The 15,778-nt window shown below is 41.0% G+C and overlaps 1 pseudogene; it reads right to left on the reverse strand.

Moving 5' to 3' along the window:
- Positions 1 to 2,722: 2,722 nt before the first annotated feature.
- Positions 2,723 to 15,778, reverse strand: part of LOC137216714 (programmed cell death protein 7 pseudogene) — a 36,841-nt pseudogene continuing 23,785 nt past the window's right edge.

A 15,778-nucleotide genomic window follows, 5' to 3' on the forward strand; every position in this document is an offset into this window, starting at 1 on the left:
CTTAATTCATTTCTCTTCTCACTGCTCCATGATGTCTCTCAGGCAATAAGAAAGAGGAACTTGTAGCCAAAATATTAAAAGCAGGCCTAAAGAAGGAAGGTGAACATGAGAATCAGACACCATTTGGGGATTGTCTGTGGGCTTCGTTTACCTAGGATCCTCCTGCCCCTTGCCCTAGGCTTCCCTGAGAGCTGATTGCCCCGGTCCCGGCACGGGGATCCAGTCCCAGCACTTTGCGGCATCACAGCGCCCTGCCCCTGGGTCTTCCCCAGTGTGCCCTCGTGTCCAGACTGGAAGCTGACCTGCTGGCCAGCTCTTCTCTGCATCTTCCTCTGGAGGCTGCACTCAGCTCCCGGAGGAACGGACAGCCCATATGCCCTGCCCTCCCCTGACTCGGAGCATCCCGACTCCCCGCAGATCCCGTTCGTCACCGTGGACCCCTGGGACAGCAGCTGCCCTTTCCATGTATCTGTTCACTTCAGACAGTGACGTTTACACACCTCCTCATCCCCACTGGGTGCCTCCACCACATTCTCAGTGTTTGCAAACCTGCTGGTGACGAGACTCTGATTTGGCACAGAATCTACTGGTTGTTAGGGTAATAACCCTGAAGTTAGAGAGGAGGTTTTGGAAACCACCCTGGCATTTGCAGTAGAATTTTAATGGGCTGAATTATTTGAGATTGGCCACTGACCACATACCAATGGTTGAGTTTACCTTTTTGGTCAAAACCAAAGCCTCCTCCATAAGAAGTAGATGAGAAAAGATCATCTACATAGACAGAACTCCTAAAAACTCAGGTGTACTTCTAGGAGGTGGAAAATGGTTCTGTGGCAGATGTGCCATCCTTGATAAGAAAAGAAAAAGTCAACATTCTTCCACTGCCTCTTGTCTCTATGTTTGCCCCTGAGGAAAATTTTGGTTTTAAGTAATAGTACAAATGCTCTTACTGCCCCCAGATTCTAATAGTATGGATAACTCACAATTCCCCTTCCCTATCACATTCCTCTAGAATTCATCCCTCTCCTCAGAAGCAACCACAATTAAAATTTTGTGTTATTTTAAAATTGATTCTAGACTTTTCCTTACATAGATGTGTTATAAAAATACATTGTGAGTTTCTTAATATACATGGATAACAGTGTACATATTGTCCCGTCTCCTGCCCTTGTCACTTACTAAAACGAATGCAGGGTCTTTCCCTGAGAGCACATATAGATTCATCTCACTCTTTTAACTGCTCCTAAGTGTTCTGAAGTATGTATGTGCCATAATTAATTTAAACATTCTCCTCCTGATGGACACATAAATTATTTCCCATTTGTTGCTATGATTAATAGAACTTGTATCAACATTACTGAGCATGAATTCTTGGGCAAATATGTGTGTTTTCTTATAGGAAATACATAGCAAAGTGCAAACTGGATTGAATTGGAAAGAATGTGATGATTGTAAATTTTTATGAATATTGCTGATACTCTGTTCAAATAAAGCTGTACTGATTCATATTCTCACATATTAACGTATGTAATTTGCACTCTCACAGGCATTTTATTGTATCAACCTTTTAAATTTTGGCCAAACTTTTAGGTGAAAACATATTGTCTCACTGTTATTTTAATTTCCAGGTTTTCTAAGTAGGCTGAGCAGAAAATTAACTTAAGCCCTCATCCATAGAAAGTGGGATCTCTTCAGTGATGCTTTGAGTATCAGAATTCCTCTGGGCATGCTTTAAAATTCTGAAATGTCAATAAGATTTTTCTCTTTACTTTGAGAAAGAAGAATTTGATCAGACCGACCAGGTGTCAGTGAAAGGGTTCAGACAGAACACCCCCAGCCAGTGAGGAACATTAGAAAGAACCGGGGAGAGAGCAGTGACCAGAGTCCATGAGAGGGAATATGAAGTCCAGAGAGGCCAGAATTTCACGACACAACCTGTTATCTAACTGGTCTATAGCAGCTATAAACATTTTAGACTTAGGGCCTCTTATTCCAACTTAAGCCTTCCCCAGAAATCCAATCTGTGATTTGAAGGCAGTTAGGATGCTGTTATGGTAGCCATTATTTTTGGACTACATTCATCCTATTCCTACAGCTTAGACTTGTCTGAAACTGTACCAAATTACTTGGGGTGTTCAAAGAGGATGCTCTCCTCTGGCTGTTCAATATTTAAAAGTCTCCCAGCCATGTTTGTCTTCCAATAGTTGTTCAGCTCACTGCTCTCCAGTATTTTTTTTAACTCCCCTGGTAGTTGCCCTTTGCCCAGTCCCATGGAGTCCTGCCCTTTACGTGAGCAGCTTAATGTTCAGTGAAAGACCCAAGGGGACCTTCTACAGATTTCTGGAGCATTAACTCCACCCAGCTCTCTTCTCTCCACCAACTTGCTCTGCAAATTTCAGCAGCTTTACTATTCCCAAACTCTACTTACTGTATCCTCAGTTCAATGAGTCCACCACGCTCTGTTGTGGCTTATCCTCCTTGCACTACAGTCTAGACATTGCCTCTAAGCAGAAATACAGGGTCATTTGGGGAGCCTACCTCATCTGTTTTCCTACTTTTTGGGATCATAATCTTGTGCTGACTGTTTTCCAGTCACTTCATATATTCTGCCTATTTTGAAAGTTGTTTACAGCAACTAACGTGGAAGTCCTCCTGAATTTTTTATAATGGCAATTTTTTTTAATGAGTATAAAAAAATAAATTTTATTATTTTTATCTGCTTTTCCTCCAGCTTAAACTACATGTATATTTTTGGAAGCTTGAGTTCCTAAGAAAATTCCACAATTTCCACTATACCAGCTCCCACAATGTGACTGAGTGAGGTTAATCAAGGTCCTACTCCCATAAGGAAATTAATTTTTATCCTTGCGGATTCTGAACAAGCAGACCTCTAGGAACTTAAAAAGCAGGTGCTTTCATTAGGATCCTTCTAATATGGGGAAAATGCAGCCATCATCCATTAAAACACAATCCAGTTTGGGTACAGGTACTCTTCAGGCTTTCCAAGTTCTCCACTTGACTACCAGACAACGCCACCAGCTTTTCTGGCAACCCAGCCTCTCCAGCTGCACCAAAAGTGGGATTCACAAAACTGAAGATAAAGCATTTCTGACCTTTCTTCCTGGAAGTTAGGAGGCTCTCTGGGTAAGAAAGGTAAGGAGGTTTTGCATCAAGCTTGCCTTAACAAGGAGTACTAGGGGAGGGACTGCTAAATCTACCCAGTGCACACCTGTGTCGATGGTATGAGTGTATAGCGTATACTTATCCATCACCACACAAGAAAGATAAGAGTAAACTTATAAATCAATCTGGACCAAGCCCCTCAAAACAGAGGCGAATTTCATGAACCAAGGCCACTGCCTGTCGTAAAAACCTCAGTTCACCTAGGTCCTTTCCTGAGGAACCATATTAATCTCCTGATTCAAGAGGCACCTGGGCCAGGACAGAGGACAGAAGGGAAACGTAACTTCTGGGTAGGGCAATGCCACATGGAGTTTAGAGGTTGTGATTTATACTACAGTACAAGAAGATGGCAGGGTCACTAATACTTAGAGCTGGAAAGAGCCTTGGCTGGACGACACTCCTGGAGCATCTTTACTAATGCAGCTTAATGGCGGTTGCCCAGATGTCGTTGCTGGGGAGCGGGGGAAGAACCCATCCTTGGGGAACGGAGTTGCCTTTGGGATGATCAGATGGCACCAGGTACTGATCCCAATCATGTCTTATCGGGATGAGCGCTGGCAGCGAGTGCTTAGCCTGGAGGTAATACTGCCGGAAAGGCTGCAAGAGGTGAGCAAGTGGGAACTCATCTGGATCCCCAAATAACTTGGACTCAATTTCACGCTTCTGTAGTAAAAATTTCTCTTTTCCTTTCCTGTTTCTTCTCTAATTCTCTTTTCCTCTCTTCCTCTTGTTCTCCTTCCAACATAACTCTGAGGGCTCTCTCTTCAGCTTCATATAATTCAGAGCGTTTTTTAATGAGTTTTCTCAGTCGCTGAAGGTGATGCTCAAAGGTCTCATCTGCTGAGGCTGGAGGACAGACCCCTTTCCTTGCTGCAGCCTCTTTCCTGAGTTTCCTCAATTTCTCCAAGGCCCGAAGAATGTCCACCATTCTTTTGGTGTCTGCTTGTTTTTTCCTCACTTCAGATAGGACACCAGCAGCAGCAGCAGCTTTAAGTTCCTGCTCCCGCTTCTCCTCCACCTCCTGCACGCACTTGACCCTCCAGCGGTCAATCTCCTGCTCGCGCTCCGCTGCCCGCGTGGCCTCCGCCTCCAGCTCGGCCTCGCGTTCCCGGGCGCTCTCGCGAAGCCGCAGCCGGCGGCTCCGGACCCTCTCCAGCCTGCGCCGCGCCGCGCCTCGCCCACATAGGCTGCCTGGGTCAGGAGCTGAAGTCGCTCGGCCAGCTCGGCGCGCAGCGGCTGTGCCTCCGCATGCAGCTGTGCCCAGGCCACGCCGTCAGCCTCGGCCTCGCGCAGCGCATGGCCCAGGCCGCGCAGCCGCCGCACCAGGCGCAGGGACCCGCGCAACCGGGCCCGCACCTTGCCCAGGTTGGGGCCGGCGGGCGCGCGCGGAGGCACCGGGCAGCCGGCCCGCCGCGGGGTTCCGAACACCGCCTCTAGCCACTGCCGGTCGCGCAGGCGCTGCAGGGCCGCGTCCCCAAGCACGTCGTACGGCGGCGGTGCCTCAGGCCAGCGCGGGCTCCAGGGCGACCCCGGGCCTGGAGGCGGCGGCCGCGGGCGCTCACCAGCGTCGTTCCCTGGGAAGGGCCGGCCCTGGGGCGGCGGGGGTATAATGGCAATTTTTAAAAACGTTTTATTTGAAACTACTTTTAGACTTATAGAAAAGTTGCAAAAATAGTGCAGAGTTTATCCCTCATCCAGCCTTGTCCAATGTTAACATCTTAGGTAACCATCATACGAGTACTAGAACAAGGTAATTATTTTTGTCTTAGTAGCATTAACCAAACTAACTACCTCATTTAAACTTCATAATTTTTTCCACTATTATCCTTTCTAAAGATCCTAATCAGTGTCCCACATTGCGTTTAGTTGTTATTTCTCCCCGGACTCCTACAATCTACAATAGTTCCTCAGTCTTTCCTGCTTTTTCAATACACCGTCAGCCCTGAAGAGTATTGATCAGTTATTTTGCTGAATGTCCACCACTTTAGGCCTATCTGGTATCTTCTCGTTACTGGACTGAGGTCATAGTTCCTTGAAAAGAGAACCACAAAGGGTCTTCCTTGGTGGCACAGTGGTTAAGAATCCGCCTGCCAATGCAGGGGACACGGGTTCGAGCCCTGGTCCAGGAAGATCCCACATGCCATGGAGAAGTTAAACCTGCGTGCCACTACTGGGCCTGTGCTCTAGAGCCCACGATCCACAACTACTGAAGCCCGTGTGCCTAGAGCCCGTGCTCTGCAACAAGAGAAGCCACCGCAATGAGAAGTCCATGCACCGCAACAAAGAGTAGCCCCCGCTCCCTGCAACTAGGGAGAAGTCCGCGTGCAGCAACGAAGACCCAACGCAGCCAAAAATAAAATAATTTATTTTTTTAAAAAAAGGAGAACCACAGAAATGGTGCCATTTCTTTCAACAGTGCACCAATATCACAGGGTTCCTGATTTCAATGCATCTTACTACTGGCAACAATGACCTTGATCACGTGGTCAAAATGATCTCTGCTGGGCATTTCCACTGTAAAGTTACTATGATTTCTCCTGTAGTCAACAAATATCTTGCAGGGAGATAATTTGAGACAGTGCAAATATGTTCTCTCCTCAGATGCACTGATTGTATCACCCATTAGTAGATTAAGTATGCAATAATCACCACTGTGATATATGCCTAATAGTGGCTTCCATTTCCCTTTTTTAAATACTTATTAATTGCAATTCCACTATGAGGAGGAGCTGTCGTGTCTCTTCCATCTACATATTTAATTACTTATATTGTTATGGACTCAGGAATTTTTTTTATTCTTTGGGTTATAATCCAATATTAGCATTATTTATTTTGTTGCTCAAAGCTTTGGCCATTAAGAGGTCCTTCTCCTAATGTTGTCTTCTTTCAACAATGCTCTCTTCCCTGTATCTTTTGAGAATATTCTTTTTTTTTTCTGGTTCTACAAGATGTTCCAAGCTCATTTTGATTTTTTCCATCTCAGCCCTGAAAGAACCACCTTTCCAAGGATCCTTGGTTCCTTTTATAGAAGAATGATGCTTAAGAAACCAAGATCTTGTCTCTAGGTATGCTGATTACTACTGGAATCTCATTGTTTCTAGGCTCTCTCAGCAGCCAGGACTGGGAAATATTTGTGTATTAATCCATGTATACACACATATCTATTTTTATATCTGTGTGTGTGTGTGTATGTGTGTGTCTGTAATGAGTTTATACTAATACCTCAGATTCCAATTTAACACCATAGGAATCTTTTTAATCTCCCCAGTTTATTTAATTGTAATTTCTTTCTCCAATTGTAAGAAATCTTAGTTTTATTGTTAACAACTTATTTACTTATTTGTTCAATTCTAGTATTCACATAAATTAGTTTCAGAATGTCTTATCAATGCCTCTATGAGAAACATATTTACTGACTACATAACATTTGTGCACAGTTCTTTTCATTTTTATCCTTTTAGCATCCAGTCAAGTTATTGTTTTCTAAGGTTATTTGGGTTCTTTCCCCCTTACCTTCAGTATAGTTATGTTATTGATTTTTATTACCAGTAGTTTCATTTGTTAGTGTTTGTATCTCATGTTGGGTTTCTCCCACATCCTGATTGGTTTTAAATATTCATTTATTAATGGCAGCATTTCTTAACCAAGTATTTATTTCTATTGATTAATGCTTTACCAACAGACATCATCATACGCACAGTAGATGACCTCATAATATCCATATCAGCTGGCCGTGATCATAAGGATGTGCCAAAAATATGCATCCAGATATTTAAATTAGAAAAATCTGTTTGTCTTGTGCATTCCAGGGGTACTTTGTTTATTCAGGTGAATGCCTCATGTTTATTCACTTTTTTCCACATACAATGGCTAAAATGTTTTACATTGCTGCACATACCAGAGCTCAATCTGATCTTATGCACTGGGCTTAATTCTTGAAGGCAAGAAATTTAATGTCTCCATATGGCCATTAAAACCAGCTGAGGAACTACTATTTGTCATGATGTTGACGATGGGTCCTTTACTGCTTGTGGGTTTTTTTTATTATTATTGTTGCCAAGTAACTGAAAAACTCATGCAGCAATGCTGAGGATAAGACCTTTCCCTATTAAGAAGAAAAAGATGACAGCCTGCTGTGTGAACAGTAGGGAAACTACCCTTATCATTCCCAGCACAAACACTTCATCAGTAGGGGTGCATCTTTACAAAAAAAAACTCTTTTAAATTTTTCTGTAAAATATTCTGTTCCTGTTCACTGACATGAAACTTTTAGAGCTTTTAAAGAAAAAATAATATGTTAACTGGCAGGAAAAAAAAGGAGATAAAAATCCAGAAAATGTATTACACATCTGTCTTTACCAAATAGTTGGTATCTTAAAACTTCACATTAGGAGAGATAGAAGCAGTTATTATTATCACATGGCATCTTGCCCCACTTAATTCCAGCAGAATAAGCCGCCTCCCACTGTGCTGTAGAGAAGGATAGTCTCAAGTCAGATCAAAGGCCAAGCTGTGATTATTGTGAAAAGAAGAGAAGAGGATTGCATACTCTTTTTTTAGCTATCTATCCTCTCAAGATATAATTTCCCATTTGAAATATTGCTACATGAATGTCAAAAAAGTATCAGATGGTAAAACAGTATCAATAGCTCAACTTTGTGAAAAATAGCCTTTGAAAATGGAGGTCCATGGAAACACAGTTACTAAGCTCTTTCAAACCAAATCTTCTTAGCATTCCACAGTGATTCCTTCAAGAATAAAATTACAGACTTAAACTCTCATCTGACATTTAATCCCTTTTTTATAAATAAGAATTAATTTTTTTCATATAACATGGAAATGTAGAAAATTTATGCTTTTAGATTTATCTTCATGACTTGGATATTATTAAAAGTTAGAGATTAATCTTGCTCTATCCTCGAATGGACAATATGATGCATATGTTTAACTATATTATAAACAAGAATACTATAGGAATTTAATATGTATAGCAAAATTGATGTGTGCCTCTTTAAAGCAGATATTCACCTTTAAATGTTCCCATGTGCTAAAAAATACTGACATCTTTATTCATACAGCCTTTCCCAGGAATAACTAAAATTCTCCCTTTTCCATGCCCTCTAAAGAGGCAGTTGAATACCATGTGCTGGTTTATTATCAAACAAATGAACAAATATATGATACTGTATTTCGAAAAGTAACCCAAACTACTTATTGTACATATGATGAATAGAAATTAATTCTCCCCTCCTTCTGGGTATCTAAGTACATATTCTTTTACATAAATCACATATTAAAATATACAAGATAAAAATCTTTGAAAAGTTCTAACCTCAAATAAACAAAAATTAATAAATCCAGTATATATATATATATATATATATATATATATATATATATATATTTTGGCCACTCCATGTGGCATGCGGGATCGTACTTCCCGGACCAGAGATTGAACCCACATCCCCTACAGTGCAAACACAGTCTTAACCACTGGACTGCCAGGGAAGTCCCAAAAATAAATCCTGTATTAAGACCAGTAACAAAACATATTCAAGTCACGTGATCAATGACAGAATAAATGAGCTTATATTCATCTCTGATCCAATATTTCATTTCTCCAATCCAATTTTCAAACCAAGAACTGGAATTTTTTAAAGCACTTTATTGTGGTATGACTGACATACAAAAAACTGTGCACTTTTAATGTATACAACTTGATGAATGTAGAGGTAAGAATATATCAATGAAACCATCACCATGATTTATGCCATAAAGCTATCCATGACCTCCAAAAGTTTCCTACTGCCTTTTTATTTATAATAATTATTATTTTGTGATAAAATGCTTAATATAAGATTTACCCTCTTAACACACTTATAAGTATACAATACAGCATTATTAACTATGCTGTACAGTAGATCTCTAGGTCTTATTCATCTTACATAAACAAAACTTTGTGCCCTCTAATATCTCCCAGTTTCCTTCTCCCTCCAGGCCCTGGCAAACATCATTCTTTTCTCTGCTTCTATGAGTTTGACTATTTTAGATTGCTCTTATAAGTAGTATCGTGTAGTATTTGTTCTTCTATGTCTGGCTTATTTAACTTAGCATAATGTCCTCCAGATCCATCCATGTTGTCACAAATGGCAGGATTTCCTTCCTTTTTAAACTTGAATAATATACCATTTTATGTGTATACTTTATGTGTACATTTCTTCAAACCAAGAACTTGAAAACAGATTCTCCCTCACTAAAGAATAAGGATATCTGTTAGACCCTTTAAAATTGGGGGGGGGGGGTGCTTCAAGATGGTGGAGGAGTAAGACGTGGAGATCACCTTTCTCCGCACAAATACATCAAAAATACATCTATGTGTGGAACAACTCCTAAAGAATACCTACTGAATGCTGGCAGAAGACCTCAGACCTCCCAAAAGGCAAGAAACTCCCCACGTACCTGGGTAGGGCAAAAGAAAAAAGGAAAAACAGAGACAAAAGAATAGGAATGGGATCTGCGCCTCTGAGAGGGAGCTGTGAAGGAGGAAAAGTTTCCACACACTAGGAAGCCCCTTCACTGGCGGAAACGGGGGTTGGGTGGGTGGGAAGCTTTGAAGCCATGGAGGAGAGCGCAGCAACAGGGGTGCAGAGAGGGCAAAGCAGAGAGATTCCCACACAGAGGATCCGTGCCGACCAGCACTCACCAGCCCGAGAGGCTTGTCTGCTCACCCGCCGGGACGGGCGGGGGCTGGGAGCTGAGGCTCGGGCTTCGGAGGTCAGATCCCAGGGAGAGGACTGGGGTTGGCTGCATGAACACAGCCTGAAGGGGGCTAGTGCACCACAGCTAGCCGAGAGGGAGTCCGGGAAAAGTTTGGAGCTGCCGAAGAGGCAAGAGACCATTGTTTCAGGGTGCGCGAGGAGAGGGGATTCAGAGCACCGCCTAAAAGAGCTTCAGAGATGGGTGCGAGTCGCGGCTATCAGCGTTGGACACCAGAGGCAGGCATGAAATGCTAAGGCTGCTGCTGCTGCCACCAAGAAGCCTGTGTGCAAGCACAGGTCACTATCTACACCTCCTCTCCTGGGAGCCTGTGCAGCCCACCACTGCCAGGTCCCGTGATCCAGGGACAACGTCTCCGGGAGAACACATGGCACTCCCCAGGCTGTTGCAGCATTAAGCTGGCCTCTGCCGCCGCAGGCTCACCCCGCATCCGCACCCCTCCTTCTCCGTGGCCTGAGTGAGCCAGCGCCCCCTAATCAGCGGCTACTTTAACCCCCTCCTGTCTGGGTAGGGAATAGACGCCCTCAGGAGACCTACACACAGAGGCAGGGCCAAAACCAAAGCAGAACCACAGGAGCTGTGCAGAAAAAGAAGAGAAAGGGAAATTTCTCCATGCAGCCTCAGGAGCAGTGGATTAAATCCCCACAGTCAACTTGATGTACCCTGCATCTGTGGAATACCTGAATAGACAATGAATCATACCAAAATTCAGGAAGTGGACTTTGGGAGCAACTGTAGACTTGGGGTTTGCTATCTGTGACTGACCTGTTTCTGATTTTTATGTTTACCATAGTATAGATTTTAGTACTTGATATCTTTGGTGGATTTGTTTATTGGTTTGGTTGCTCTCTTTTATTTTTATTACTTAAAGAAGTTTTTTTTATTTTAATGATTTTTAAATTTTAATTATTTTACTTTATTTTATATTTTTATTTTTTAAAATTTATTTTCTTTCTTTTTTTCTACCTCTTTTTCTGAGCCATGTGGCTGAGAGGGTCTTAGTGCTCCGGGCTGGTGTCAGGCCTGAGCCTCTGATGTGGGAGAGCCGAGTTCAGGACATTGGACCACCAGAGACCTCCTGACCCCATGTAATACCAATAGGCAAGAGCTCTCCCAAGATCTCCATCTCAAGGCTAAGACCCAGCTCCACTCAACAGCCAGCAAGCTCTAGTGCTAGACACCCCATGCCAATCAACTCACAAGACAAGAACACAACCCCACCCATTGGCAGACGGGATGCCTAAAATCATACTAAGTTCACAGACACTCCAAAACACACCACTGTCTTTCTGGTGGGCCCTGCCCAGCAGAAAGACAAGATCCAGCCCTACCCACCAGAACATAGGCACTGGTCCCATCCAAAAGGAAGCCTACACAAGTTCCTGAACCAACTTTACCCACTGGGGGCAGACACTAAAAACAATGGGAACTATGAACCAGTAGACTGTGAAAAGGAGACCCTAAACACAGTAAGTTAAGCAAAATGAGGAGACAGAGGAATATGCAGCAGATTGAAGAGCAAGGTAAAAACCCACCAGACCAAACAAATGAAGAGGAAATAGGCAGTCTACCTGAAAAATAATTCAGAGTAATGACAGTAAAGATGATCCAAAATCTTGGAAATAGAATGGAGAAAATTCAAGAAACGTTTAACAAGGACCTAGAAGAACTAAAGAGCAATCAAACAATGATGGACAGCACAATAAATGAAATTAAAAATTCTCTAGAAGGAATCAATAGCAGAATAAATGAGCCAGAAGAACGGATAAGTGACTTGGAAGATAAAATAGTGGAAATAACTACAGCAGAGCAGAATAAAGCAAAAAGAATGAAAAGAATTGAGGACAGTCTCAGAGACATCTGGGACAACATTGAACATACCAACATTCAAATTATAGGGGTCCCAGAAGAAGAAGAGAAAAAAAGGGTCTGGGAAAATATTTGAAGAAATTATAGTTGAAAACTCCCCTAACATGGGAAAGGAAATAGTCAATCAAGTCCAGGAAACACAGAGAGTCCCATACAGGATAAATACAAGGAGAAACATGCCAACACACATGTTAATTAAACTTTCTAAAACTAAATACAAAGAAAAAATATTCAGAGCAGCAAGGGAAAAGCAACAAATAACACACAAGAGAATGCACATAAGGTTAACAGCTGATCTTTCAGCAGAAACTCTGCAGCCAGAAGGGAGTGGCAGGACATATTTAAAGTGATGAAAGGGAAAAACCTACAACCAAGATTACTCTACCCAGCAAGGATCTCATTCAGATTTGATGGAGAAATTAACACCTTTACAGACAAGCAAAAGTTAAGAGAATTCAGCACTACCAAACCAGCTCTACAACAAATGCTAAAGGAACTTCTCAGGTAGAAGCCATAAGAGAAGGAAAAGACCTACAATAACAAACCCAAAACAGTTAAGAAAGTGGTAATAGGAACATACATATTGATAATTACCTTAAATGTAAGTGGATTAAATGCTCCAACCGAAAGACATTGACTGGCTGAATGTATACAAAAACAAGACCTGTACATATGCTGTCTACAAGAAACGCATTTCAGACCTAGGGAAACATACAGACTGAAAATGAGGGGATGGAAAAAGATATTCCATGCAAATGGAAATCAAAAGAAAGCTGGAGTAGCAATTATCATATCAGACAAAATAGACGTTAAAATAAAGACTATTACAAGAGACAAAGGAGGATACTACATAACGATCAAGGGATCAATCCAAGAAGAAGATATAACAATTGTAAATATTTATGCACCCAACATAGGAGCACCTCAATACATAAGGCAAATGCTAACAGCCATAAAAGGGGAAATTGACAGTAACACAATCAGAGTAGGGGACTTTAACACCCCACTTTCACCAATGGACAGATCATCCAAAACGAAAATAAATAAGGAAACATAAGTTTTAAATGACACATTAAACAAGATAGACTTAATTGATATTTATAGGACATTCCATCCAAAAACAACAGAATACACTTTCTTCTCAAATGCTTATGGAACATTCTCCAGGATAGATCATATCCTGGGACACAAATCAGGCCTTGGTAAATTTAAGAAAATTGAAATCGTATCAAGTATCTTTTCCAACCACAATGCTATGAGACTAGATATCAATTACAGGGAAAAAACTGTAAAAAATACAAACACATGGAGGATAAACAATGTGCTGCTAAATATCTAAGAGATCACTGAAGAACTCAGAGAGGAAATTAAAAAATACCTAGAAACCAATGAAAACACGATCACCCAAAACCCATGGGATTCAGTAAAAGCAGTTCTAACAGGGAAGTTTATAGCAATACAATCCTACCTCAGGACACAAGAGAATTCTCAAATAAACAACCTAACCTTACACCTAAAGCAATTAGAGAAAGAAGAACAAAAAACCCCCAAAGTTAGCAGAAGGAACAAAATCACAAAGATCAGATCAGAAATAAATGAAAAAGAAATGAAGGAAACCATAGCAAAGATCAATAAAACTAAAAGCTGCTTCTTTGAGAAGATAAAGAACAGTGATAAACTATTAGCCAGACTCATCAAGAAAAATGGGAGAAGACTCAAATCAACAGAATTAGAAATGAAAAAGGAGAAGTAACAACTGACATTGTAGAAATACAAAGGAATATGAGAGATTACTATAAGCAACTATATGCCAATAAAATGGACAACCTGGAAGAAATGGACAAACGCTTAGAAAGGCACAACCTTCTGAGACTGAACCAGGAAGAAATAGAAAATATAAACAGACCAATCACAAGCACTGAACTTGAGACTGTGATTAAAAATCTTCCAGCAAACAAAAGCCCAGGACCAGATGGCTTCACAGGCGAATTCTCTCACACATTTAGAGAAGAGCTTACACCTATCCTTCTCAAACTCATCCAAAATATAGCAGAGGGAGGAACACTCCCAAACTCATTCTACGAGGCCACCATCACCCTGATACCAAAACCAGACAAAGATGTCCCAAAGAAAGAAAACTACAGGCCAATATCACTGATGAACATAGATGCAAAAATCCTCAACAAAATACGAGCAAACAGAATCCAACAGCACATTAAAAGGATCATACACCATGATCAAGTGCAGTTTATCCCAGGAATGCAAGGATTCTTCAATATACGCAAATCAATCAACGTGATACACCATATTAACAAACTGAAAGATAAAAACCATATGATAATCTCAATAGACGCAGAAAAAGCTTTTGACAAAATTCAACATCCATTTATGATAAAAACTCTCTAGAAAGTAGGCATAGAGGGAACCTACCTCAACATAACAAAGGCCATATATGACAAACCCACAGCCAACATCATTCTCAATGGTGCAAAACTGAAACCATTTCCACTAAGATCAAGAACATGACAAGGTTGCCCGCTCTCACCACTATTATTCAACATAGTTTTGGAAGTTTTAGCCACAGCAGTCAGAGATGAGCAAGAAATAAAAGGAATCCAAATTGGAAAAGAAGAAGTAAAACTGTCACTGTTTGCCAATGACAATATACTATACATAGAAAATCCTAAAGATGCCACCAGAAAACTACTAGAACTAGTCAATGAATTTGGTAAGGTTGCAGGATGCAAAATTAATCACAGAAATCACTGGCATTCCTATACACCAACAACGAAAAATCAGAAAGAGAAATTAAGGAAACACTCCCATTTACCATTGCAACAAAAAGAAGAAAATACCTAGGAATAAACCTGCCTAAGGAGATGAAAGGCTTGTAGTCAGAAAACTATAAAACACTGATGAAAGAAATGAAAGATGACATAAACAGATGGAGAAATATACCATGTTCTTGGATTGGAAGAATCAACATTGTGAAAATGACTATACTACCCAAAGCAATCTACAGATTCAATGCAATCTCTATCAAACTACAATGGTGTTTTTCACAGAACTAGAACAAAAAATATCACAATTTGCATGGAAACACAAAGACCCTGAATAGCCAAAGCAATCTTGAGAAAGAAAAACGGAGCTGGAAGAATCAGGCTCCCTGACTTCAGACTATACTACAAAGCTACAGTAATCAAGACGGTCTGGTACTGGCACAAAAATAGAAATATAGATCACTGGAACAGGATGGAAAGCCCAGAGATAAACCCACAAACCTATGGTCACCTGATCTTTGATAAAGGAGGCAAGAATATACAATGCAGAAAAGACAGCCTCTTCAATAAGTGGTGCTGGGAAAACTGGACAGCTACATGTAAAAGAATGAAGTTAGAACACTCCCTAATACCATATACAAAAATAAACTCAAAATGGATTAAAGACCTAAATGTAAGGCCATACACAATAAAACTCTTAAAGGAAAACATAGGCAGAACACTCTATGACATAAATCACAGCAAGATCCTTTTTGACCCACCTCCTAGAGAAATGGAAATAAAAACAAAAATAAACAAATGGGACCTAATGAAATTTAAAAGCTTTTGCACAGCAAAGGAAACCATAAACAAGATGAAAAGAGAACCCTCAGAATGGGAGAAAATATTTGCAAATGAAGCAACTGACAAAGGATTAATGTCCAGAATATACAGGCAGCTCATGCAGCTCAATATCAAAGAAACAAGCCAATCCAAAAATGGGCAGAGGACCTAAATAGACATTTCTCCAAAGAAGATATACAGATTGCCAACAAACACATGAAAGGATGCTCAAAATCAGTAAGTATTAGAGAAATGCAAGTCAAAACTACAATGAGGTATCACCACACACCGGTCAGAATGGCCATCATCAAAAAATCTACAAACAATAAATGCTGGGAGGGTGTGCA

This window comes from Pseudorca crassidens, chromosome X (assembly GCF_039906515.1).
Source record: "Pseudorca crassidens isolate mPseCra1 chromosome X, mPseCra1.hap1, whole genome shotgun sequence".
NCBI lineage: Eukaryota > Metazoa > Chordata > Mammalia > Artiodactyla > Delphinidae > Pseudorca > Pseudorca crassidens.